Source organism: Neoarius graeffei, chromosome 24 (assembly GCF_027579695.1).
Source record: "Neoarius graeffei isolate fNeoGra1 chromosome 24, fNeoGra1.pri, whole genome shotgun sequence".
In the NCBI taxonomy this organism is placed as follows: domain Eukaryota; kingdom Metazoa; phylum Chordata; class Actinopteri; order Siluriformes; family Ariidae; genus Neoarius; species Neoarius graeffei.
The window spans coordinates 21,999,087-22,025,674 of NC_083592.1; the positions used below are offsets into that span (position 1 = coordinate 21,999,087).

The 26,588-nt window shown below is 46.9% G+C and overlaps 1 long non-coding RNA gene across 1 annotated transcript; it reads left to right on the plus strand.

Moving 5' to 3' along the window:
- The first annotated feature begins 22,427 nt into the window (after positions 1-22,427).
- Positions 22,428-23,191, plus strand: LOC132872727 (uncharacterized). The gene is made up of 2 exons (XR_009651475.1): positions 22,428-22,851; positions 23,132-23,191. It is a non-coding gene; the product is annotated as an uncharacterized LOC132872727 (long non-coding RNA).
- The last annotated feature ends 3,397 nt before the right edge of the window (positions 23,192-26,588 follow it).

Genomic DNA, 26,588 nt, shown 5'->3' on the forward strand with positions numbered 1-26,588 from the left:
GCTTTTTTTCTTTATATATGTTACCTCTGGGGTGGCATGGTGGTGTAATGGTTAGCACTGTCGTCACACAGCAAGAAGGTCCAGGTTCGAGCACTGTGGCCGGCGAGGGCCTTTCTGTGTGGAGTTTGCATGTTCTCCCTGTGTCCACGTGGGTTTCCTCTGCTCCAGTTTCCCCCACAGTCCAAAGACATGCAGGTTAGGTTAACTGGTGACTCTAAATTGACCATAGGTGTGAGTGTGAATGGTTGTCTGTGTCTATGTCTCAGCCCTGTGATGACCTGGCGACTTGTCCAGGGTGTACCCCGCCTTTTGCCCGTAGTCAGCTGGGATAGGCTCCAGCTTGCCCGTGACCCTGTAGAATAGGATAAAGCGGCTAGAGATAATGAGATGAGATGTTACCTTTGGGTGATATTATTTGTAAACATTGTATTAGTTTCCACTGTTATACTGATGACACACAGTTCTATGTTTCTGCAAAACCAGATGAGAGACACCAGCTTAATAGAATTGAGGAATGTGTAAAGGACATTAGACACTGGATGCTTATTATCCTTCTGCTTAACTCTGACAAGACTGAAGTACTTGTACTAGGACCACATGCAGCTAGAAGTAGGTTTTCTGATTACATAGTAACTCTGGATGGCCTTTCTGTTTCTTCATGTGCAGCAGTAAAAGTCTTCGGGGTGATTATTGACCCCAGTCTTTCATTCGAAACTCACATCAATAACATTACCTGGATGGCTTTCTTTCATCTCAGAAATATTGCTAAGAAATTTAATGTCACTACACGATGCACAAAAACTAGTTCATGCTTTTCTTACCTCCAGGTTGGATTACTGTAATGCCTTACTGTCTGGATGTTCCAATAAGTGCATAAACAAGCTCCAGTTAGTTCAAAATGCAGCAGCAAGAGTCCTTACTAGAACTAGAAAATATGACCACATCACCCCTGTCTTATCCACACTGCATTGGCTCCTAATCAAATTTTGTATTGATTATAAAATACAGGTAGTCGTCGACTTATGACTGTGTTTGGTTATGACTGACTGGTCGTAAGCCGATCTGGTCGTAAGTCGGCCTATGTTAAATGAACGTAAGTATATTGTGATGTGTAATGATATTGTAATCATCTTAAAGGAGTCAAGATGGCGCCGATGTATGGCGACACACTACGAGCCTCTCACACGCCACCCTTACTGTTAGTTTTAATTTTACTAACGAGTTTGATACAGCCTACGTCCTCCTATAGGCCTATCACTTATGATCGCCAGACTTTATTGGACATCAGACAAAATGTTCCAAAACTGCCTATAACATCTATGATACCTTTGGATATTACTAAGACCTCAGAGACCTGGCGCACTGACTACCAAAGGCGATATGGGCGGAAGAGAGGAAGACACGGGGGACTGCTGGTGAGGCTACGGAGCTGACCTATGCGGCCTCCAATACCAAGCATGTTGTTGGCAAACATCCAATCCATCAGCAACAAGATGGATGAGCTCCGTTGCCGGGTCAGTGTTCAGCGAGATCTGGGGAGTTGCTGTGTGTTCTGTTTTACGGAGACGTGGCTAACATCGGATTACCCGGATAGTGCCATAAACTTGGACGGCTTCTCCGTATTTTGTTCGGACTGGGCCAAGGACATGACTGGCAAGTCGAAAGGTGGGGGTGTGTGCTTTCTAGTGAACAACTCATGGTGCACTGATGCGGAAGTGATCTCCTACTCCTGTTCGCCGGCCCTCGAACATCTCACCATCAAATGCCGGCCTTTTTATTCACCATGGGAATTTCCTTCAGTTCTACTCACTGCGGTATACATTGCTCCCCAAGCCAACGCTAAGGCAGCCCTGGAGGAGCTCTCCGACGCTGTCAACAGGTGTGAGAGGCTGCACCCGCAAGCTCTCTCCATCGTTGCCGGTGACTTCAACCACTGCAATCTAAAGACAGTACTACCGAAATACTACCAACACGTCAACTGTGTCACCAGAGGCAACCGAACTCTTGACCACTGCTATTCAACCATCAAGGGAGCTTATAAATCTGTCCCCCGACCTCATTTTGGGAAATCAGATCATTCCTCTGTTCTGCTGGTCCCTGTGTATAAGCAGGAGATAAAGAGGGAGAAACTCACTGTGAGGATAGTACAGCGTTGGACTGCTGAAGGTGAGCTAATGTTGCAAGGCTGTTTTGAATCCACTGACTGGACAGTTTTTAGTGATGCTGCTACCCTGCATGAGTACACTGAGGCAGTCATTGATTTATGTTAATTCTGTGTGGATAGCTGTATTCCCACTTGCACTTTTCGCGTTTACCCTAATGAAAAACCATGGGTAAACAGTGACGTGCGCACAAAATTGTGTGAGAGAATGGCGGCTTTTAAATCTGGAGATGATGCTCGTTAAAAGAATGCGAGATACAAGCTTAGACATGCAATCAAGTCTGCTAAAAAACAACACAGGGACAAGATAGAGCGATTTTGTTCTGAAGGGGACCCTAGGCGCATTTTGCAAGGCCTACAAGCAGTTACCAGCTATAAGGCCAAACCTAGTGGCATCATAACAACTTCTGTTTCCTTCCCTGACGACTTGAACATTTTTTATGCTAGCTTTGAATGCGCTGCTGAGTCTTTGGCTCTGAGACCATCTCCAACTGGGGATGTGCATGTCAAAATACCTCTGTGCGACGAAATGCCTACAAATGGGAATACACATACACACACACTGATACACCATCTCCAGCCGGGGATGCGTTTAACAGACAAACATATCAGGTCTCAGTCACAGACACATGTAAAGTTTTTAAATCTGTGAAAATAGGAAAGGCTGCGGGGCCTGATGGTATTACTCCACGAGTCTTGAGGACATGTTATAGCCAACTTGCCTCTGTTTTCACTGATATTTGTAACCAGTCACTCTCTCTTTGTGTGGTTCTGAATTGTTTTAAAAAATCAATCATAATTCCTGTGCCTAAGAAAACGACTGTTACATGCATGAATGATTTTAGACCTGTTGCATTGACTTCTGTGATTATGAAGTGTTTTGAACAGCTTGTGAAGGCACACATCAACAACAGCTTACCAGTCTTCACTGGTTCATTACAATTTGCATATAGATCAAATAGAGCAGTGGATGATGCTGTATCCTTTGCCTTACATACTGTGCTCCAACATCTAGAGGGCAGGGATACGTATGCCAGGATGTTATTTGTTGATTATAGTAGTGCCTTCAATACCATCAGACCTTCTCTTCTAATACCCAAGCTTTTAGATCTGGGCCTCTGCAATTCCATCTGCAGGTGGATACAGGATATCCTAAAAGGCTGCTCCCAGACAGTTAGAGTTGGCCCTACATACTCAGCCCCTATAGTGCTAAACACTGGAGCACCTCAAGGCTGCTGTCTTAGTCCATTATTATATAGTCTGTACACTTATGACCAGGGCCGTGCAAAGACCTTTGGAGGGGCAGGGGCTCAACATTCAAAAAAGGGCACTTGGAACAAATTTTTCACACAAGTTAACTTTATTCAAAACTAAATTTCAATTGCAACTGAACATTCTGTGTGTGTGTGTGTGTGTGTGTGTGTGTGTGTGTGTGTGTGTGTGAGATCCATCTAAATGCTGCAGTATTCTTCAAAGCAGCAGTCTTCGGTTTGCCATGTTCTTGAAAATGTCTACGACAACACTGTATTCAATATGGATATCTTTCTCAATTGCCAGCAGAAGAAGGTCTGACAGCCTTTCTTCATGACAAAGGCTGCGGAGTTTTGTCTTCACTAGCTTTAACTTTGAAAAGGAACGCTCTACCATTGCAGTTGACACAGGTAGTGTTCCATATATTTTCAGCAGCCCAGCCAGCTCTGGAAAAACCAAGTCGGCATTGTTCTCCTTGAGCACAGAAAGCATGGATGCCACACTGGGGAGGCAAGAGTAGGAGGAGTGAAAGACTTTAAGTTCCATCAGTAATTTCTCCTCTTCCTCAATCTCATAAAACTCCCAAAGCTTCCTGACAGATGCTAGTGCTTCTTCTGGACTTTTCCGTGTTTGCCAGTTGTTTTGTTCAGTGAGGTGTTGCAAAGCACTCAACACTTCCAGTGTTGCCAGATACTGCTGAAGTTTTCCATCCCAAAATATGTTCAAAACCCGCCAAAATGCACTTAAAACCGCCCAATCTGGCAACACTGAACACTTCCCATGTAGTAAGTTTTCGAAGCTGCTAGAATATGTTATTAACACTGTCGTTCAAACTAAAGTTTCCGAATCTGCCACGTTAATGAAATGGATGGAGCAAACGGTTTAAATATAGCCTAGGCGGCAGAGGTGGAAAGTAAAGAATTACATTACTCGCGTTACTGTACTTGAGTAGCTTTTTTGTGTACTTATACTTTTTCAAGTAATTTTTAAAGAGTGTACTTTTACTTTTACTTAAGTATGTTTTCTTTTAAGTAGTGTACTTCAGTACATTTTACATCACAACCGTTACTGAGTAAAAAAAAAAAAAAAAAAAAAAAAAAAAAATATATATATATATATATATATATATATATATATATATATATATATATATAAAAGGCTAAAACAGAGAAGGGGAAATGCATGGGCGTCGCCACCATTGAATGTGAAGGGGACATGTCCCCCTCACATTTCATAATTCTTCGTTTGGACCCCCCCACATTTAACATAAAATATTAGTTCACCCAGCGCCGTTTCTATTGCTTCGTAAAAGAATCCATTCCACTTGATCAAGAAGAGAATATACAGCCCACTGAAAATCCACTCCAGGTTTTCCGGGCGTTCCCTACAACAGCTCACCGCGCGCGAGTGAAGTGAATCTCAGCGCTAGCACAGAAATGTTGGTGCAGCTGCTGGAAAGTGGAGGAGGTGACGTCAGCCCCATTGCAACCTCACAATGTCTAGCTTTTGCTAAAACCTTATTCTTTTGTGATATGCCCTCAAAATTAACCCTAGGCCATGTTAAATTAATATTCAACTAAACAGTGAAATAAGCTTAGCCTAATGGGGTATTCTTGATTGATGATGAATTGTTTGCAGTATTTGCTCCCAGACACAATGGACATAAGGACATTCTTTACAAAGAAGCGGAAAGTCAGTCAAAATTTCCCCACAGGACAGGTTTTTTTGTCCCAATGGAAATGTTAGTGCAGTTAGCTGGCTAGTCAATGTTAGGAGATGTATCAGCTAGCTTAACGTTAGCTATCTGTAGCTTTCCCTAGGTGTGGGTGGAGCACAGAGGACGGCAGGACAGAGATCAGGTTCAACAAATCGTTTTATTGCTTCCACTTTTCAGGGAACACAATCTGCTTAACACAGATACACGCACGCACACACACACATCAGGTGTCTGGTTCGGGAGAGATCTCCTCTGCTCTCGCTCTCCCTCCCTAAATAGGGCGCGGTCCCTGGGAAGACACACAAACACAGGTTAATTGCTCTCAGGTGAAGTGAATCTGCCACTTACCTTCCCTGACTCCGCCCTCCTGTCACAGACCGGTGCTTGACCACGCCCCCGCTGCCACATACCCCCACCGCCCGACTCAGGCCGGGCAGCCGTCCGGCCCGCAGCCGACTCCCCCCCCCCCTTGACGGGAGAGGAAGTCCGCCACGACCATCTGCGCCCCCGGCCTGTGGACCACCTTGAAATTAAAGGGTTGGAGCGCCAGATACCAACGGGTGATCCGCGCGTTGGCATCTTTCATGCGGTGGAGCCACTGGAGGGGCGCGTGGTCCGAACAGAGGGTGAAAGAGCGCCCCAGCAGGTAGTACCGGAGGGCGAGGACCGCCCATTTGATCGCCAGGCACTCCTTTTCAATCGTGCTGTAGCGCCCCTCATGCACTGACAGCTTCCGGCTGATGTATAGGACCGGGCGATCCTCCCCCTCCACCTGCTGGGACAAAACGGCCCCCAGCCCTCTGTCCGACGCATCCGTCTGTAACATACAAGGGAGAGAGAAGTCAGGGGAGTGTAAAAGTGGCCCCCCACACAGTGCAGCCTTTACCTCCGAGAAAGCCCGCTGGCACTGCTCCGTCCACTGGACCGGATCTGGCGCCCCCTTTTTAGTGAGGTCAGTCAGCGGGCTGGTGACGTCCGAATAATTAGGTATAAACCTACGATAGTAGCCAGCCAGCCCCAGGAACTGTCTCACCCCCTTTTTGGTCTTGGGCCTCGGGCAGGCCGCAATCGCTGCTGTCTTATTAATTTGGGGACGCACCTGCCCGTTGCCCAAGTGGAAGCCCAGATACCGTACTTCCACCCGCCCAATCGCACACTTCTTTGGGTTGGCCGTGAGTCCCGCCCGTCTCAGCGACCTAAGGACGGCCCTCAGGTGTTGCAGGTGCCACTGCCAGTCGTTACTATAAACGATAATGTCGTCCAGGTAGGCGGCCGCATAGGTGGCGTGGGGCCGGAGGACCCGGTCCATCAGCCGCTGAAACGTAGCGGGCGCCCCAAACAGCCCAAACGGAAGTGTGACGAACTGGTGTAAGCCGAACGGTGTGGAAAAGGCCGTTTTCTCCCGGGATAATGGAGTCAAGGGGATCTGCCAATATCCCTTCGTTAAATCCAGTGTCGAGTAAAAGCGAGCCGTGCCTAGTCGATCGAGCAGCTCATCAATACGAGGCATTGGGTACGCGTCGAATTTAGACACCGCGTTGACTTTTCTATAGTCCACACAGAACCGGACCGAGCCGTCGGCCTTGGGAACCAAGACCACCGGGCTGCTCCAGTCGCTGTGGGACTCCTCGACGATGCCCATTTCGAGCATGGCCTGAAGTTCTTCCCGAACCACCTTTTTTTTGTGTTCGGGTAGTCTATAAGGGCGGCTACGCACTACCACCCCCGGGGGTGTCTCTATGTGGTGTTCTATGAGGTTAGTGCGACCGGGCAGGGGCGAGAACACATCCGAAAACTCGGCCTGCAACTGGGCGACCTCCGTGAGTTGGGTCGGGGAGAGGTGGTCTCCACAGGGGACCGGAGAGGTACGTGATGCCAAATTCCCTTTTTGAACCTCCGGCCCCAGCTCCGCCTTCTCCGGAACTACCGACACCAATGCCACGGGGACCTCCTCGTTCCAGAGTTTGAGCAGATTGAGGTGGTAAATCTGTAGCGCCCCACCCCTGTCTGTTCGCCTCACCTCATAGTCGACATCCCCGACTCGCCGTGTGACCTCAAAGGGTCCTTGCCACTTGGCGATTAATTTGGAGCTCGACGTGGGCAAGAGTACGAGTACTTTATCTCCCAGTGTGAACTCTCTAAGGCGCGTACCCTTGTTGTACAGGCGGGCTTGCCGTTCCTGGGCCTGCCGCAAATTCTCCTGAGTTAGGTGGGTGAGCGTGTGGAGTTTTGCGCGCAGGTCCATAACGTACTGAATTTCATTCTTACTTTGTGAAGGTCCCTCCTCCCAATTTTCCCGCAGCACGTCCAAGATGCCGCGCGGCTTACGCCCATATAATAATTCGAACGGGGAGAACCCCGTGGAGGCTTGAGGGACCTCTCGCACTGAGAACAGCAAGGGTTCGAGCCACTTATCCCAATTACGTGCGTCCTCACTTACGAATTTCTTAATGATATTTTTGAGGGTGCGGTTGAACCGTTCTACTAAACCGTCCGTTTGTGGGTGATACACACTGGTGCGGATCGGCTTAATCCCCAATAACCCATACAGTTCGCGTAGTGTTCGTGACATAAACGTAGTGCCTTGATCAGTCAGAATCTCTTTCGGGATTCCAACTCGGGAGATGACGCGGAAGAGTGCCTCTGCAATACTGCGTGCTGAGATATTGCGCAGAGGCACTGCTTCCGGGTATCGCGTTGCATAGTCCACTAGAACTAATATAAAGCGGTACCCTCGTGCTGACCGATCTAATGGCCCGACGAGATCCATCCCAATTCTTTCAAACGGGGTCTCGATTAACGGTAGAGGGCGCAATGGCGCTTTTGGAATGGCCGCTGGATTTACTAACTGGCATTCGCGGCATGCCGTACACCACCTACGGACATCGCCGCGAATCCCCGGCCAATAGAATCGGGCCATTATTCGGGCTAGTGTTTTATCCTGCCCTAAGTGTCCAGCCATGGGATTAAAGTGAGCCGCCTGGAATACCAATTCCCGGCGGCTCTTTGGAATCAAAAGCTGCGTGACTCGCTCTTTAGTTTGAGTGTCCTGCGTCACTCGGTATAACCTATCCTTCATAATCGCGAAGTAGGGGAAGGACAGGGTGGCGTTCGGCGGGAGCGTTTGACCATCGATTACTCTCACTTGGTCAAACGCATGCCGCAGAGTCTCGTCTCGCGACTGCTCCAATGGGAAATCCGCGAGGGATTCCCCAATAGAGAGAGGAGGAGCCGGTGGCTCCTCACCCTGACGCGGAGATGACGTAGACGGCTCTGCGACAGCTGCTCCCGCCAAAACGACACCGGGACCTCCCCCTGTCAACTGGCAGGACCCACTCTCTTCTAGGCGCGTCATTAAACCCCGAAATCCCGGCCAATCAGTCCCCAAAATTAACGAGTGAGTAAGGCGAGGATTAACCGCCGCCTTCACTATAAATTTTTCCCCTCTGAAAATAATATGGACCGACACCAAAGGGTAGCTGTGAACATCCCCGTGCACACACAAAACCTTCACCCCTTGTGCTCCCCCCAATGCCTCGTTTTGAACCAGGCTTTGGCGAATTGAGGTCTGATTACAACCAGAATCCACCAATGCCTGATATGTAGCCCCTTGGATACTCACCGGTATGCGATACGCTCCGGCCCGATCGAGGGCGGCCTCTGGCGCGTCGGGGATCCGAACCACCGCGCCCACTTCCATTGCTGTGCACTGCTGTTGAAGGTGGTCCGGTTCCCCGCAGCGCCAGCAAACCGGCCCGGGCTTCCCCTCTGCACCGGTGCTCTGGGGCTCACTCACCTGAGGTGGGGGAGAGACAGACACAGAAGGGAGAAACGGGAGGGCACCGCGGGTGCGGCGGGCCGGCAGGGGTGGTGCCGGCCCCCGCCTCCGCGGTGGGGGAATGGGGCGAGGACGGGACACAGAAGGAGGGGAGAGAGAGAGAGAAAGAGAAGAGGAGAGAAGAGATGTCGACATCTGCTGTCCTGCCGCCGAGACAGCCGCCAGATGATCCTCCGCCAGCTCGACTGCCTGATCCAGCGACGCCGGGCGGTGGCACTGGACCCACTCCGCGGCTCCTGCTGGTAAGCGGGCGATGAACTGTTCCAGTACCACCTGATCGACGATTCCCTCGGCGTCGCGATCTTCGGCCCTCAGCCACCGCCAGCAGGCGTCCCGGAGCTGCTGGCCGAACACGAACGGGCTGCCGACTTCCTCCATCCGCAGCGCGCGGAAGCGCTGGCGCTGCTGCTCCGGCGTGCGCCCCACGCGCTGAAGGACAGCCCGGCGAAGGTCGGCGTAGGCCAGCCGGCGATCGGCGGGGAGCTGTAGTGCAGCCAGCTGCGCCTCTCCCGTCAGGAGGGGGAGGAGGCGCGCCGCGCGCTGCTCCATCGGCCACCCCGAGGCTTCAGCGACCTGCTCGAAAAACGTGAAGAAAGCCTCGGGGTCATCCTGCGGGCCCATCTTAGTTAGGGTGAGGGGAGACGGGCCCGCGGCCGGAGCGCTGGTGGGCCCCGCCGACGCGAGGAGACGCCGGAACGCCTTGCGATCTCCTTGCTGGGCCAGCACCAGGGCATCGAAGCGCCGCTCTTGTTCCTTTCGGAGTGTGACGAGCGCCTGGTGCTGGCTTTGCTGAGCCGTGGCGAGGGCGTGGACCAGGTCGGTGAACGGGGAGGATTCCATGGGGCTGCTGGGTTGGTGCTCCATTTCCCGGGTTTCGGCACCACTGTAGCTTTCCCTAGGTGTGGGTGGAGCACAGAGGACGGCAGGACAGAGATCAGGTTCAACAAATCGTTTTATTGCTTCCACTTTTCAGGGAACACAATCTGCTTAACACAGACACACGCACGCACACACACACATCAGGTGTCTGGTTCGGGAGAGATCTCCTCTGCTCTCGCTCTCCCTCCCTAAATAGGGCGCGGTCCCTGGGAAGACACACAAACACAGGTTAATTGCTCTCAGGTGAAGTGAATCTGCCACTTACCTTCCCTGACTCCGCCCTCCTGTCACAGACCGGTGCTTGACCATGCCCCCGCTGCCACACTATCATTTCATTCAAACCCAGTAGGCCTGCCTTACTGTAATGCCAAGAATGAGGTCAAGTCTGCTCTGATGATATTTATTGATTCTTTGTTTTGTCTGGTCTTTGGCAGTTTTCTGGAAGGTAAGATGGGAAATCAGTGTATGGGGAAGGAATAGTAGAGAGGAAAGCGATGGAGAGAGATGGATGTTATTCCAGGTGGATTGTGAAGAAAAGGGGGATAAAAGTTATGAAGTGGTAGAAATTGTGGTGGCACCAATATAAGAAGGAGTTCTATCTATAAATCTATTTGTTATACTAATCTGTAAATGCTACTGTAGTACCACCATTGCATGTAGGTTGACAAAACTGCACTTGTTCATTGTGTGAAGTTCTCTTTTATGTGTCGTTGCTTGACCCAATGTAATTTTGTGTTATGAAGACTGCATGATGCCATGCCATTTTTGTTATGAGTATCGCTAAATCGGAAAAAAGTAAAATGCACCCACTAAAGTCACTGTTGGTGGTGAACAAAATTGCACCTGTTCATTGTGTGAAGTTATTTTTTATGTGTCACCGTTGCTTGACACAGTGTGATTTTGTGTTATGAAGTTTGCATGATGCCATGTCATGCCTGTTCATTGTGTGAGATTATGAATATTCTTATTTTTAAACATACAGTTGAGTGTCACTATTGCTTGGCCCAGTGGCATGTTGTGTTACATCTAAAACTAAATAGAAAACACAAAATAAAAAGTAAAATGCACCCATAAAGTCATTGTTGGTGATAAATTGTGTCACATTCATCTCATTATCTTAGGCGTAGCGGTGGGTTTAAAAACAGGCTGATGAATATATGGACTAGTTGAATGAGGACTTATTGTTGAAAATTAATTAAAATTTTTCTGGCGGAGGACCCCCCGCCAGTGTGTCCCCCCCACATTAAAAATGCTTCTGACGCCCCTGGGGAAATGCGTTCTGGAAATGAATCACGGGAAGGACAGTTGTCGCGCGCGCGAGTCTCACACAGACGATGGCGGACATGCACCGGCGCTTTAAGGGGGGGGGGCTTCGGGGGGCTCAACCCCCTGGGCCACAGCCAATCAGGGGCCTTGTAATATTAATAAAATAATAAACTGTCGGAATCGTGGGCCTACATTAATGTATGGATAGAAATAAGGTTAGAAATAAATGAGCGCACAGTAGCCTGCTGTAAGAGACATGGTGGATGTGGTTCGCGAAACGAACACCCACAACTGTACCAGAATAAAATGTAACAAAATGTAACGTCACGCACGAAAGCGCGCCAAAGACTGCAGACTACAGAGACACAAATTTAGAGGCTTTGAAAGATGAAGCGTTCACATGTTAGCGGGGCGCATAAAAGGAAAAAAGAGAGAGATGCAGGTAATGATAGAATCGTTGCCTAAAGTCACAGACTTTTTTAAGGTAAGGATCACCAATCTGTTCAGAATATCAGCTACTTATCAGTTATCAGCCTACCAGCAGCTAGGCTATGTGCATGCTATGATCTGTCCAACAGTAAAATAAATCAGTTGTGATTTGAATACGTGTCGTGTGATTTGAGTTATAATCCTGTTAGTATAATAGCATATTTCGATGGGGATAATAAAATGTCTAAAACGGCATCTACTGAAGAAATTGATGAAAAGATTGTAGCCTATAATGTTCACAGTTCAGGCAGCAGACAGTGTAAGCATACTGAGGGGAATACCAATACAAAGCTAGTGCAGATCCACATTTCTCGCTAGCTGTGTTGGGTGTGTTGTTAACCCGTGTGGATTTAAGTGAAATACTTGAGAAGTTCTGTGGTCAAGACAACATTTTAAGGTAAGGACGCTTGATTATTAATGTTTGCCCGCCATGGCTTGTTGTTGATGAAAGGCCCACATAATTTTGCCTTATGCAGCTACTGCTAGCGTCATGCTTTGAACTAGGTTAAGCTCATTTGCGCTAAAGGATGGGTTTATTGAAGGACTTTGATGTAGCTAGTTTCTTTTTAAAAAATTGTATGCTCAAAACAGTATGCCCGTGTTCATCATGTTTAACTTTTTTCTTGATGGAGTGTGTGAAATATTGTTGAGTGGTATTTTGATGCAGTCATGTCAAAAAGGCAGTTGAATGCACGGTCTTATTCAAGGAGAAGGAAGACTTGCATGATGCTTGAACATAGATCGGTAAAATAGACCCTAGTAGGACTCGGTTTCGTGTATTTCGGTCTGTAGAGTTATGAGTTTGGCCGCTGTCCATGGTGTTTACGTTTCATGTGGCCGCCGAGCCAAGTACCTTCATCATCATCATTATCATGTTCCCCTGTCAAAAGTTAAACTCTCTAGGGGTGCTTCTGCTGTAGCAGTTGCAGCAGTTGCTCAAAGTTTGATTTGTCCATCATCATACGTCTTATCTGTTGGGTGTCTATGCCCAGCAGATTTTCCCATTTCGTCCATTTGTAACCATTTTTGTCAAACAGGAGCTGCTTTTGCACTTGGTTATTGCCCATCCGGCAAACATGAGCAATATATTTTAGTTGTTGTACGTAGCAGGATAGTTTTATATCCTGGGTTCCTGTCAGTTTCCAGAGGTCAGCATTGGACATCTTGTAGCTCCAGTCTATATCTTCATTTGTAGTGTTCTTTTGGTCAGGGGCATTCTTTCGTTTATATCCACCTTTAATCATTTTCCTCAGGAAGCCGTGCCACACTACCTCAATTTTGTGAATTTCACTGGATGATAGTTGCCATGCCTGTGTGCTGTACAGGAGACGAGATCGAACGCATGCCACTAGGAACTTTATACGGGTTTTTAGTAGTATTCGGTGGTCGGTTAGAACGTGTTTCAGTTCATTCCATTTCATGAATGCAGCACTTATCCTAGCATGCAGGAAGTGTGAGGATTCATCACAGTTGCTGACATTTTAACCAAGATATTTAAAGGTGCGGACGTTTTTAATATTAGTGCCGCCAAGGGAAATGATACTTGGTTTATATTTGATATCCTCATTGACGTTAAAAGCCATTGTTTCTGTTTTGACATATGATATTTGTAAACCAAAGCGGGTGTAGGTCTTATCATACAACTGAAGAATATTCTGAAGCTCCTCGATGGATCCAGTGAGTATGGCCTGATCATCTGCGTATAGAATCTCTGTTATGCAACCCTCTCCTGATGCTCATGCTTTCGTACGCATTTCTCTTGTGGATACCTCATTTGGAATGCAATATCTGAACTTGAAGCCTGTATTTGGGTACAGTTTTGATATCTCATGCTGTTCAATCCTGACAACAAAGTCCATATAGATATTTAAAAACTGATGGCGATTCTAGGGCACCTTGTCTTGCAGTGAATGTTTGTTTTCATGCCGCCGAGCTATTTTTATGTATTTTATTTTTTAAAAGGACTTGTCTGTAGGCGTGTGTGTTTTATGTTTACAACACATAGGTCTACATTAGCGCACGCGCGCTTGTGTGGTTATCTCTGGCCATGCCCCTGCGTGAAAGTTACGCAGTATCACTGTCCTGTCCGTGGTAATAATCAGAACCGGCTCTGTAATGATAATGCGCGCATTCTTCTCTCCCTCTGTGGTCGGATGTGTTGAGCGATGTGAGCATGGGCCTTGCGCAGCTACGCTGAGCCAAACGTAACCTATCATAGGCTTCTAGGCTAATTACGCACTTACACTGTAAATGCTTGACATGTATTGCAAATAAAATAAGAGTGTTTTCCTGGCCAACGGTAAGGGTAGGGTTGACAGGTAGCCTATGAGGGGCCTAGCCCCTGGGCCACGGGTGTTATTAAAGCGCCCCTGCGGACATGGAGGAGACCGAGGAACCTGTGGTGGACGACCCTGCAGAAAACGCAATTTCTTCCAGTAATGAAGTGCACCCCTGGCCCTACATACGTGATCACTTCAGCTTCATAGAGAAAAGGGGTGACAGTTTCATTATGCAATGCAGATTGTGTGCCCAAGAAGACAACCATTGCGGCATACAAAAATTCGACGTCTAATCTGCGCAAGCATGTTGAGGTAAGTATTGTCATTGGCATCATAATCACGGGCGCAGATAGAGGGTGGGACGAGTGGGATTCGTCCCACCCAGATTTAAATTCACCTCGTTCGGTCCCCCCCACTTATAGGGAGGAAAAAACATCTATGCTGTCTTTCTTTGCATAAGGCAAACCTCACGGAAAAATCAAAAGACTAATTACCATACGGTTTATTGAGGTGCACAGCAGTGTATACATAGTTGCAACAACTCACATAAAACAAAACAAAGACTGATATTCGGTTGGTTGAGCTGCGCAGACTGCACAGGTTTCGAGCTCGAGCTTGGTTGCTATGGTTACCCACAACAAGTTTGACAGGCATATCGGGATTGGGGTTGGTTTGCTGGCAGCTTTGTCCCCCCCAGTTTTTTGTCCCCCCCAGTTCAAAAAACGTATCTGCGCCCCTGATCATAATGTTTCCTTTCCATAGTAAAACCGACAATAGGCTGGTTATATTCCAAAAATAGTGGATGGCATTGCTAATGTTGAAGTAGCAACCTGTTGGTACTGTAACATAATGGTAACTAGTCTGTTATTCAGTTGGCTAATCATGCAAGCAAGTTAGCTCGCCAACCTGACGTGATCAGTCCTCCTACCATTCTACATCCAACAGGCCAGAAAGGAATACTAAGCAAAACAAATAATGTTTGAATTGAATTGTTCAATAACACACAGTGCACACAGGCAAGCTACGAGATTTCGGTGCAACATTTCACTTTCATATTTCGTGTACAATGCTTTGTGTGTGGTCAGGGCGATGTAAACGACATGACTGTGTGTATTGACCTTTTTTGTTTGTCTCAGTTTTAATGCAGCATTATCCTAAGCATTCAATTTGATACACTTCCTTTAAATAAAACATCTGGGTTGAGATGTACATATATCCTTGTTTCCTCTTCTTTTTCATTTTTGCACAACACAATGGAGGCAGAAAACACCCATTGTTAAAAGTAACGTTTTACTTTTACTCAAAGTACATTTTAAATTATCTACTTTTTACTTGAGTACAGTGGTGCTTGAAAGTTTGTGAACCCTTTAGAATTTTCTATATTTCTGCATAAATATGACCTAAAACATCATTGGATTTTCACACAAGTCCTAAAAGTAGATAAAGAGAACCCAGTTAAACAAATGAGATAAAAATATTATACTTGGTCATTTATTTATTGAGGAAAATGATCCAATATTACATATCTGTGAGTGGCAAAAGTATGTGAACCTTTGCGTTCAGTATCTGGTGTGACCCCCTTGTGCAGCAATAACTGCAACTAAACATTTCTGGTAACTGTTGATCAGTCCTGCAAACCGGCTTGGAGGAATTTTAGCCCATTCCTCCATACAGAACAGCTTCAACTCTGGGATGTTGGTGGGTTTCCTCACATGAACTGCTCGCTTCAGGTCCTTCCACAACATTTCGATTGGATTAAGGTCAGGACTTTGACTTGGCCATTCCAAAACATTAACTTTATTCTTCTTTAACCATTCTTTGGTAGAACGACTTGTATGCTTAGGGTTGCTGTCTTGCTGCATGACTCACCTTCTCTTGAGATTTAGTTCATGGACAGATGTCCTGACATTTTCCTTTAGAATTTGCTGGTATAATTCAGAATTCCTTGTTCCAACAATGATGGCAAGCCATCCTGGCCCAGATGCAGCAAAACAGGCCCAAACCATGATACCACCACCACCATGTTTCACAGAAGGGATAAGGTTCTTATGTTGGAATGCAGTGCTTTCCTTTCTCCAAACATAACACTTCTCATTTAAACCAAAAAGTTCTATTTTGATCTCATTTGTCCACAAAACATTTTCCAATAGCCTTCTGGCTTGTCCACGTGATCTTTAGCAAACTGCAGATGAGCAGCAATGTTCTTTTTGGAGCGCAGTGGCTTTCTCCTTGCAACCCTGCCATGCACACCATTGTTGTTCAGTGTTCTCCTGATGGTGGACTCATGAACACTGGCTAATGTTAATGTGAGAGAGGTCTTCAGTTGCTTAGAAGTTACCTTGGGGTCCTTTGTGACCTCGCCGACTATTACACACCTTGCTCATGGAGTGATCTTTGTTGGTCGACCACTCCTGGGGAGGGTAACAATGGTCTTGAATTTCCTCCATTTGTACACAATCTGTCTGACTGTGGATTGGTGTAGTCCAAACTCTTTAGAGATGGTTTTGTAACCTTTTCCAGCCTGATGAGCATCAACAATGCTTTTTCTGAGGTCCTCAGAAATCTCCTTTGTTTGTGTCATGATACACTTCCACAAACATGTGTTGTGAAGATCAGACTTTGATAGATCCCTGTTCTTTAAATAAAACAGGGTGCCCACTCACACCTGATTGTCATCCCATTGAATGAAAACACCTGACACTAATTTCACCTTAAAATTAACTGCTAATCCTAGAGGTTCACATACTTGTGCCACTCACAGATATGTAATATTGGATCATTTTCCTCAATAAATAAGTGACCAAGTATAATATTTTTGTCTCATTTGTTTAACTGGGTTCTCTTTATCTACTTTTAGGACTTGTGTGAAAATATGATGATGTTTTAGATCATATTTATGCAGAAATATAGGAAATTCTAAAGGGTTCACAAACTTTCAAGCACCACTGTAGATTTTTTGTCTGGTAACTTTACTTGTACTTAAGTAAAATTTCATCAGAGTAACAGTACTTGTACTTGAGTATAATATTTTAGTACTCTTTCCACCTCTGGTTAAAAGCAGTATACAAATAAACTAGACTTGAAAAGCCAACAGTCCAAATCGGCAGGCAATGTCATAAACAAGAAAACAGGCAATGGGTCAGTCAAGGCACAAACAGGATGTCGGAGGCAGAATGAGAACTAGAAAAAGGAACAGTCAAGAAACCAGGAAAATCCCAAACACTGGAAACAAGGCTCGGTAATGCGCACTGGGTCATATTACCATAAGCACAGTCCTTAATAGCCCAACACTTAGTTCATTATTTGAGAACAGGTGAACCTTGTTCAGTGTGCATGTTGGAGCTCACTCAGCGTGCACAAAACCCAAGGCATGCCTTTTGGTGCACACGCCACAGCATGCAGGACTGACGATGTCAATCCACTACCTCAAATACTACAGCCTCCTCACCTGGTGAGTGCTCTTTTATAACTGTGTTCCATCGTGTGTTAGATACCTATCTTTTGAAGCAGTCAAAATGATAATTTTTGAAATAGATTTGAGATATGACTACAAGCTTCTAAATGTAACTCCTCTTTACCTTCCAGTCTGTTCTCTTACCACTGTATATCTTGTGTGTGTGTATTGTATAACCTCCAATATGGCGGCGGTCAATGATGCAAGCAGGTTTGTGGTTGCCTCGTCTCGTCTCGTCTTGTCTCGTCTTCATCTGCTTACCCGAGGCCGGGTCGCGGAGGCAGCAGTCTGAGCATGGAAGCCCAAACTTCCTTTTCCCCAGATACCTCGGCCAGCTCCTCGGGAAGAACACCGAGGCGTTCCCAGGCCAGCCAAGAGACATAATCCCTCTGGAGTGTCCTGGGTCTTCCCAGGGCCTCCTCCCTGGAAGACATGCCTGGAACACCTCCCCAGGGAGGTGTCCAGGAGGCATCTGAAAGAGATGCCTGAGCCACCTCAGCTGATTCCTTTCGATGTGGAGAAGCAGTGGCTCTACTCCAAGCTCCTCCCGAGTGACTGTGCTTCTCACCCTATCTCTAAGGGAGCGCCCAGCCACCCTGCAAAGGAAACTCATTTCGGCTGCTTGTATCCGTGATCTTGTTCTTTCGGTCATTACCCAAAGCTCATGACCATAGGTGAGAGTCGGAACGTAGATCGACCGGCAAATCGAGAGCTTTGCCTTTTGGCTCAGCTCCTTCTTCACCACAATGGACCAGTAAAGTGACTGCATCACTGCGGAGGCTGCACCGATCCGCCTGTCGACCTCACACTCTATCCTTCCCTCACTCGTGAACAAGATCCCGAGATACTTAAACTCCTCCACTTGAGGCAGGACTTCTCCACCAACCTGGAGAGGGCAAGCCACCCTTTTCCGGTCGAGAACCATGGCCTCGGACTTGGAGTTGCTGATTCTCATCCCAGCCACTTCACACTCGACTGCAAACTGCCCCAGTGCATGCTGAAGGTCCTGGTTTGAAGAAGCCAACAGGACAACATCATCCACAAAAAGCAGAGATGAAATCCTGTGGTTCCCAAACAGGATTCCTTCTGGCCACTGGCTGCGCTTAGAAATTCTGTCCATAAAAATTATGAACAGAACCGGTGACAAAGGGCAGACCTGCCGGAGTCCAACATGCACTAGGAACAGGTATGACTTACTGCCGGCAATGCGAACCAGACTCCTGCTCCGTTTGTACAGGGACCGGACAGCCCATAGCAAAGAGCCCCGAACCCCATACTCCCAAAGCACCCCCCACAGAATACCATGAGAGACATGGTCGAATGCCTTCTCCAGATCCACAAAGCACATGTGGACTGGTTGGGCAAACTCCCATGAACCCTCAAGCACCCTGTGAAGGGTATTGAGGTATTTCACTCACGCGACCAAGTCATGTGATGCTGCCATTTTGGACGTCATGGCTCGAATCAGTTTGAATGCAAGGAAGGTGACAAATGAAAAACATAAAAGAAAAAGAAGCAAGATGCAGAAAACACCTTCACTATCCAGCGACGTAGGGCATTTACAGGGCGAGCAGAGGGAGAGGTATTTGCAAAAATTGAGGTTAGCAGGCTTAGAGAACGACGTTTACCTGCTTCCACCAGGATTGTTCACTGACGTACGGAAGTACACGAAGCCCTCGTCTTTACCTGACTTCAGCCCACATGATCTGTATACCTATGTCGTTAAAAACCCATCGCCATACACAGGTATTGATCTGAAAGCGTATACGAGTTTGGATACCTACAAATATTTTGTGTCAGGCTGGGTAACATGCCTACATCAGTGGGTCGTCCCTGGAGCCGGTGGTCGCCATCTGATTACAGCTAAGGTTTGTTCACATTTTCATTTACTTTCGGTCCTCAGGATAAACAAAATGTTATTAAATCTCATTGAAATAACTTCTTAGTCTGTTGAGACATGGCCCGTTATAAATTTGCTGTTACCAGGCAATGACTAAGAACTGTATTATTAGGGTCGGTGTAGTTGTAGCAGTGCACTAGCAGTGCACTGTTAGCACTAGCTAATGTCAACAACAGTAGCTGGTATGTTACTGTAGCAATGTTTACGTTCAGTCATTTGGATGACTGTTAAAACCTTTCAGTCTCAAGTTTTTCCTTTACTGGATTTACTAGTTTACTGAGCTAGCGCACTCGGGCAAGCTGGGAGCTAGCGCGTGCTAGCCTGCTGGGAGCTAGCGTGCGCTAGCCTGTCGGTGGCCGGCGCACGCTAGCCTGCCCGAGCTAGCTCCCAGCCTGCCCGAGCTAGCTCCCAGCCTGCCCGAGCTAGCGCGCTAGCTCCCAGCCTGCCCAAGCTAGCGCGCTAGCTCCCAGCCTGCCCGAGCTAGCTCAGTAAACTAGTAAATCCAGTGAAGGAAAAACTTGAGACTGAAAGGTTTTAACAGTCATCCAAATGACTGAACGTAAACATTGCTACAGTAACATACCAGCTACTGTTGTTGACATTAGCTAGCTTGACGTCCAAAATGGTGGACACCGGGGCGTCACGTGACCCTGTGATGTCAGGTGAAATACCTCAATAGAGCTGGTCCAGTGTTCCGCAACCAGGACGAAAACCGCATTGTTCCTCCTGGATCCGAGGTTCAACTATTGGTCGAATTCTCCTCTCCAGTACCCTGGAGTAAACCTTCCCTGGGAGGCTGAGAAGTGTGATTCCCCTATAATTGGAGCACACTCTCCAGTCCCGTTTGTTAAAAAGAGGGACCACCACCCCAGTCTGCCACTCCAGAGGTACTGTCCCCGACCACCATGCGATGTTGCAGAGGCGTGTCAACCAAGACAGCCCCACAACATCCAGAGACTTGAGATACTCAGGGCGGATCTCATCCACCCCCAGTGCCTTGCCACCGAGGAGCTTGCAAACCACCTCAGTGATTTCGGCTTGGGTAATGGACGAGTCCACCCCTGAGTCATCAACCTCTGTCTCCTCTATGGAAGACATGACGGTGGGATTGAGGAGATCCTCAAAGTATTCCTTCCACCGCCAGACAATATCCGCAGTTGAAGTCAACAGCTCCCCACCCGCACTGTAAACAGTGTTGGCAGAGTACTGCTTCCCCCTCCTGAGGTGCTGGACAGTTTGCCAGAATTTCTTCGAGGCTGACCAATAGTCCTTCTCCATGGCCTCCCCGAACTCCTCCCAGTTCCGAGTTTTTGCCTCCGCAACTACCCGAGCTGCGGCACGCCTGGCCTGCCGATACCCATCAGCTGCCTCAGGAGTCCTGGAGGTCAACATGGCCTGATAGGACTCCTTCTTCAGCTTGACGGCATCCATTACTTCCGGTGTCCACCACCGGGTTCGGGGATTGCTGCCACGACAAGCACCGGAGACCTTGCGGCCACAGCCCTGAACAGCTGCGTCTACAATGGAGGTAGAGAACATGGTCCACTCAGACTCAATGTCCTCCGCCTCCCTCAGAAGCTGAGAGAAGCTCTCCCGGAGGTGGGAGTTAAAGACCTCCCTGACAGAGTGCTTGGCCAGACGTTTCCAGCAGACCCTCACCATACCTTTGGGCCTGCCAGGTCTGTCCGGCTTCCTCCTCCGCCAACGGATCCAACTCACCACCAGGTGGTGATCAGTTGACAGCTCAGTCCCTCTCTTCACCCAAGTGTCCAAGACATAGGGCCGGAGATCAGATGAAACGACAACAAAGTCTATCATCGACTTCCGACCTAAGGTGTCCTGGTGCCACGTGCACTTATGGACACCCCTATGCTTGAGCATGGTGTTCGTTATGTGACTAGCACAGAAGTCCAATAACAAAACACCACTCTGGTTCAGACCGGGGAGGCCGTTCCTCCCAACCATGCTCCTCCAGGTGTCACTGTCATCGCCCACGTGAGCATTGAAGTCCCCCAGTGGCACAATGGAGTCCCCAGTCTGAGCACCCCTCAGTACCTCTCCCAGGGACTCCAAGAAGGCCGGATACTCTATACTGCTATTCGGCCCATAGGCACAAACAACAGCAAGAGCCCTCTCCCCAATCCGAAGGCGCAGAGAGGCAACCCTCTCGTTCACTGGGGTAAACTCCAACACATGGTGGCTGAGCTGGGGAGCTATAAGCAAGCCCACACCAGCCCGCCGCCACTCACCATGGGCAACTCCAGAGAAGTGGAGAGTCCAGCCCCTCTCGAGGAGCTGGGTTCCAGAGCCCAAGCTGTGCGTGGAGGTGAGCCCGACTATCTCTAGCCGGTACCTCTCAACCTCCCGCACAAGCTCAGGCTCTTTCCCCCCAACGAAGTGACATTCCATGTCCTGACAGCTAGCCGCTGTGTTCGGGGATCAGGTCTTCGAGGCCCCTGCCTTCGACTGCCACCCAATCCACACTGCACCGGCCCCCTATGGCTACCTCTGTGGGTGGTGAACCTACAGGAGGTCGGGCCCACGTCACCACTTCGAGCTGAGCCCGGCCGGGTCCCATGGGCAAAGGCCCGGCCACCAAGTGCTCGCATATGAGCCCCAACCCCGGGCCTGGCTCCAGGGTGGGGCCCCAGCTGCACCGTACCGGGCGACGTCACGGTCCTTGATCAATTCTCCATAAGGGTTTTGGTGAACTGCTCTTGGTCTGGCCTCCCCGATAGCAGAGGGTCGTTGAAACGACGTAGAGTTTTGGTCAGAATGGTCGGTTTCCGTCGTACGTCAGAAAATCAACGTTGAAACGGCGCCGTGAAACGTCGATTTCTCCGCCGTCTGAGAGGGTTGATTTATCACCGTTGAATCAACGTGGGTAAAGGTTGATCTGTCGACCGTCAGAGAAGGTTGAATATACGACGTTGAACCATCGTCACTTTTGCCGGCCAGTTTTCAACATTAGTAGGATGAGCTGGCCCGTAGCCAGGGGGGATCGGAGGGTTCGTTCGATCCCCCCCCCCCCCCGCGACACCGCGCCCCGGACACACACGCCTCAAGATTACTCAAGATTTATTCATTTGTTCATGTCCGATGAATATACATTGATTCACATTTAAATTTACAATATCAAATCCAGATTAATCAAAAAAGAAAAGTAGACTAAGTGAGGACGAGTTAGAAAAACGGGTTCATTTCTCCTATGTTTATGTTTACACGTTTTGTTCAGACTGCTTTACACCCCAATCCAGTGGGTGGCGGTAATGCCCCCATTAGACCCCTTTCACTGACGTCACCCGAAACCGGAAGTAAACAAACCCTGCGCCACATTGGAAGACCAACAAACTCGTGATTAGGGGGAAATAACGGCAGCGCGCGGTATGTGAACCCACGAGGCACTTGATTCATCAAAAACCTACAATGGTAAACTTTTGTGCTGTGTTAGGGTTCTAACAAAGCTGATGGGAAAGGAGAAAAGAAGTCTTTCTACAGAATACCAGCTGTGATTGAGACAACAAGCAAACCAAGGAGCTTTCTGCCAGGAGACAGAGAGAGGATTTAGCTGCTTTATGCAGAGCGGATCTGAATACTTCAAGTCTATTTTGTTACTGGTAAGTCACTAGGCTAGAGTGTTGTAGAACATTTTTTTTTAAATGTTTACTGAATAAAAACATCCTTAATTTTATCAAATATTCTCTACTCTATATTTCATTTCTTTCTTTTGTTTTAATTTTCCTCCCTCCATCCCTCTTTGGATTTTAAATATAGTTTTTCCCCATGTCCAAATAATGAGGTAGGGTGGCATTTAGAAACCCATAGCCTACTGCTGACTTTCTTTATCAATGCTGCATCAAATTAATTTTGGTTATGTTTTTCTGTTTCCATGTACAGGTCTGCGCCGCAGGAGGAATAGGCCACAATTATAAATAAATCATAAAATGTTTCTAAGAACTTGTTCAAGTGTGTTCTGTTCCTTATAAATGTTAAAAGTTATGCCTCATTAGATAGCTTGACAAACATTAGGAGAGGTGCATTGTTGCATGCATTTTTATATCCTGTTGTACATTAAACAGGACGTAGCCTACGCACATTGATATAAATTAAGTTTCACTTTCATGGTTGAAGTATGCATGTGTGTGTTCATCCTAGGCAAGAGCCCCGATGCTATATTGTTAGCTAGTTTAATTTAGCCTGTTTTGCTTAATTTGTAGCCTTCCTGTTGTACATAAAACAGGAAGTAAAGTTGGATGAATCATCGCCGAAAATTCAACTATAAATCGACCGAAATACGTAGTTGAATAAAGGGTGAAAGGGGGTCTATTCTCTGTCGACCACCAGCCACTTTTCAACGTCGTTTCAACGGAAACTCGTATGAGCAAAGCGGTGTTGAATCAACGTCGGTGATCGATGGTGATTCGACGGCGTATAGGTCGAAGAACATGCCGATGATTCCACGTCGAATCAACGACCCTCTGCTATCTGGGCTGTCACCTAGGACCTGTCTGCCTTGGGAGACCCTAACAGGGATGTAATGCCCCCGACAATATATCTCCTAGGATCATTCAAGCACACAAACCCCTCCACCACAATAAGGTGGCAGTTCTAGGAGGGGGGTTTGTGGTTGCACATGAGGAATATGTATCAGCCCAGGTAGAGGAGAGAATTTCAGGTGGGTCAAGTGAAATATAAAGACTCCTTCAGACTGAATACTGGCAGTACTGCTGAGTTAAAATAGAATGCACTGGGAACAGTTGAACTGAGAGATCATTAGGAACAGAAAACTAAAGAGAACCGGTAAAAATAAAAGCACTTGACCAAAACACACCTGATATTCAAAATAGAGGTGCTCACAGAGAGCAAAATTGATAACTCCTTTTGCATCAGTCGTTTCACTATATGGCCAAAGGTATGTGGACACCTCATCATATATATGACCCTTCCCCAAATTGCTGCCATAAAGTTGGATGCACACAATTGTCTATTATGTTGTCATATTCTGTACTATTAAAATCTCCTTTCACTGGAAGTAAGGGGGCCAAATAAGTCCCGGCATAACTGTGCCCCTGTACACAAAGCAAGGTCCTAAAGACATGGTTTGTCAAAGCTGATGTGCAAGAACTTAAGAGGGCCAAGCCCTGACCTTTACCCTACTGAACACCTTTGAGATGAATTGGAATGCTGCCTGCACTCTAGGCCTCCTCAACTGACAAAGTGCTCTTGAGACATGGTCTTGTAACTGAATGAGCATTCCAAAATCTAGTCAAATAGGCATGTCTTTCTATAAATATTTATTTTGTACCAAGGTTGAAAATAATGTATAGCATAATTCAAACAGTAATCGTTTTTGCAATGTGTCTCCCTGATAACCTGGTATCCTTCTAGTTAACATTACTAGAGAAATATAAGAGCGTATGTAAGTGAGTATTTATATTTTTATAGGCACCAGATAATCAAGGTGGACAGTAAATGTTAATTTATGAATCTGAACTTCTAACTTTACATGCTAAGAAACTTTGATCATTATCCTTTAAAGTGCTAGTCTTACGAAAATGACATCACCCCTAGACATGTTAAATACTTTAGTATCTAAATTGTATTTTAATACGAGACCGGGAACATGTCCTATTTAGTTGGTAAAGTTTGGCTCTTTGATTCTGCCATAACACAAATGCGTTCCTGGTGAGTTACTGTTAATTTAAAGGAAGTGACATCATATGCACAACGCTTGAAAGTTTGTGCCATTTCTGGCCTTGTCTGCTTTGCAAAGTGTAACACGTTTCTAATTATTTTATTTTATTTCACAACGAAACTAAAACCAAAGTATGTCTCCTAAGAGGTGTGATCTTCAAGGCTGTTCAAGTATAGACAATTTAAAAAAAAAAGTGGAATTTCGATCCATATAACCCAAAGTCGGCAGGACACTTGCGGAATGAATGGGTTCGATTTATATGGACAAAGAGAAGTAACTTCAAGCTGACAGGATGGTTTGGTGTCTGCTCCATACATTTTGAAAAAGAGAAATTTGTGAGGCAGATTCACATAGAATGATTTGAGTGACGTCTGTTATGCAGAGCATTTCCTACGATCTGGAAACAAAAGTCAGAATTGCCATCCCAAAGAGCTCACCGCACAGTAAGTATCAAGCTTGTGTTTATCCTGTTGCTTGAATTTATTAGTTGTCCTTAGTCTTTTATCCCTTTAACTGATAACAGTTCTGAAGTTTTATACAAGGCTAAATAATGGCAGTAATTAGCCCCCCCCCCCCCCACACACACACACACAAAGTTTTTTTTTGTGTGTGTGTGTGTGTGTGTTTGGCAGTTCCTTGCAGTGTTAATTATTTTTGCACTATCATTGTCTATTTTGTGAAACAATTTTATGGCAACATATTTTGTCTGAAATTTTAAAATCACTGTGTTTTTTTCCGGTACGTTGTGTGCATTCTGGCTGCCGCTTCTCACTGGGGCTTTTATTTTATTTTCTGTCCTTTTTTTTTTTGTGTGTGTGTGTGTGTGTAGTTTGATGTTTGAGTGTTTTTGTCTGCTGGTTGTGGTGTAGCCCCGGACCCAGTTTTTGGCGTCAGTTCCCTCCAGGCCTTGGTTCGCCATGGGTGATGCCTGTGCTCCTAGCTACGGACTGTAGTGAGCTTGTTGCTCACTTTAACATCGTGGTTGTCCAGTGCTCTGTGCAGGAGTGCTTTAGTGCTTGGCATGATGCTCCGAGTGATGCTGCTCGGCGGCGTTGCAGTGGTTTGGGATATACCAGCGCTCTGCATGGTGGTGCGTCTGTGCTCGCTTTGTGGATCCATGGCATGGCATTCTGAGTGATTTTGCCCGGCAGCGTCACAGCAGCTGTGCTGGCGGTGTGGGACTTGTTTTCGTGCACCTTTTGGTGGGACTGTGGCTGCTACACCATTGGAATGACATCCTGACCTCTATTTAGTGGACTTTTATTTTTTCCTTATAATTGTAAAGTGACCTTGGGTTTTGAGAAAGGCGCTATATAAATTGAACTTATTGTGTTAGGTTTCCAATATTGATGCCAAACAAGCTGGAAACTTAACACTTAAATTGCAGTCATTGGTCACTGTAAATATTGTGCAAATGTTCAAAGGGAATGTGATTACAAAGACATAGGCACATTGTTACACTTAAATACAGTTACGGTTTTATTGCAAGAACTTCTGTTTGTGTTTTGTTTCCACCCTTGACATTAAGCAGGGTATAGATTTTGTTGTTTATGTTCAAAAGTGGTATACACAGTGGTGTAGTGGTTAGCACTGTTGCATCACAGCAAGAAGGTCCTGGGTTCGAGCCCTGGAGTTTGCATGTCCTCCCTGTGTCTGCGT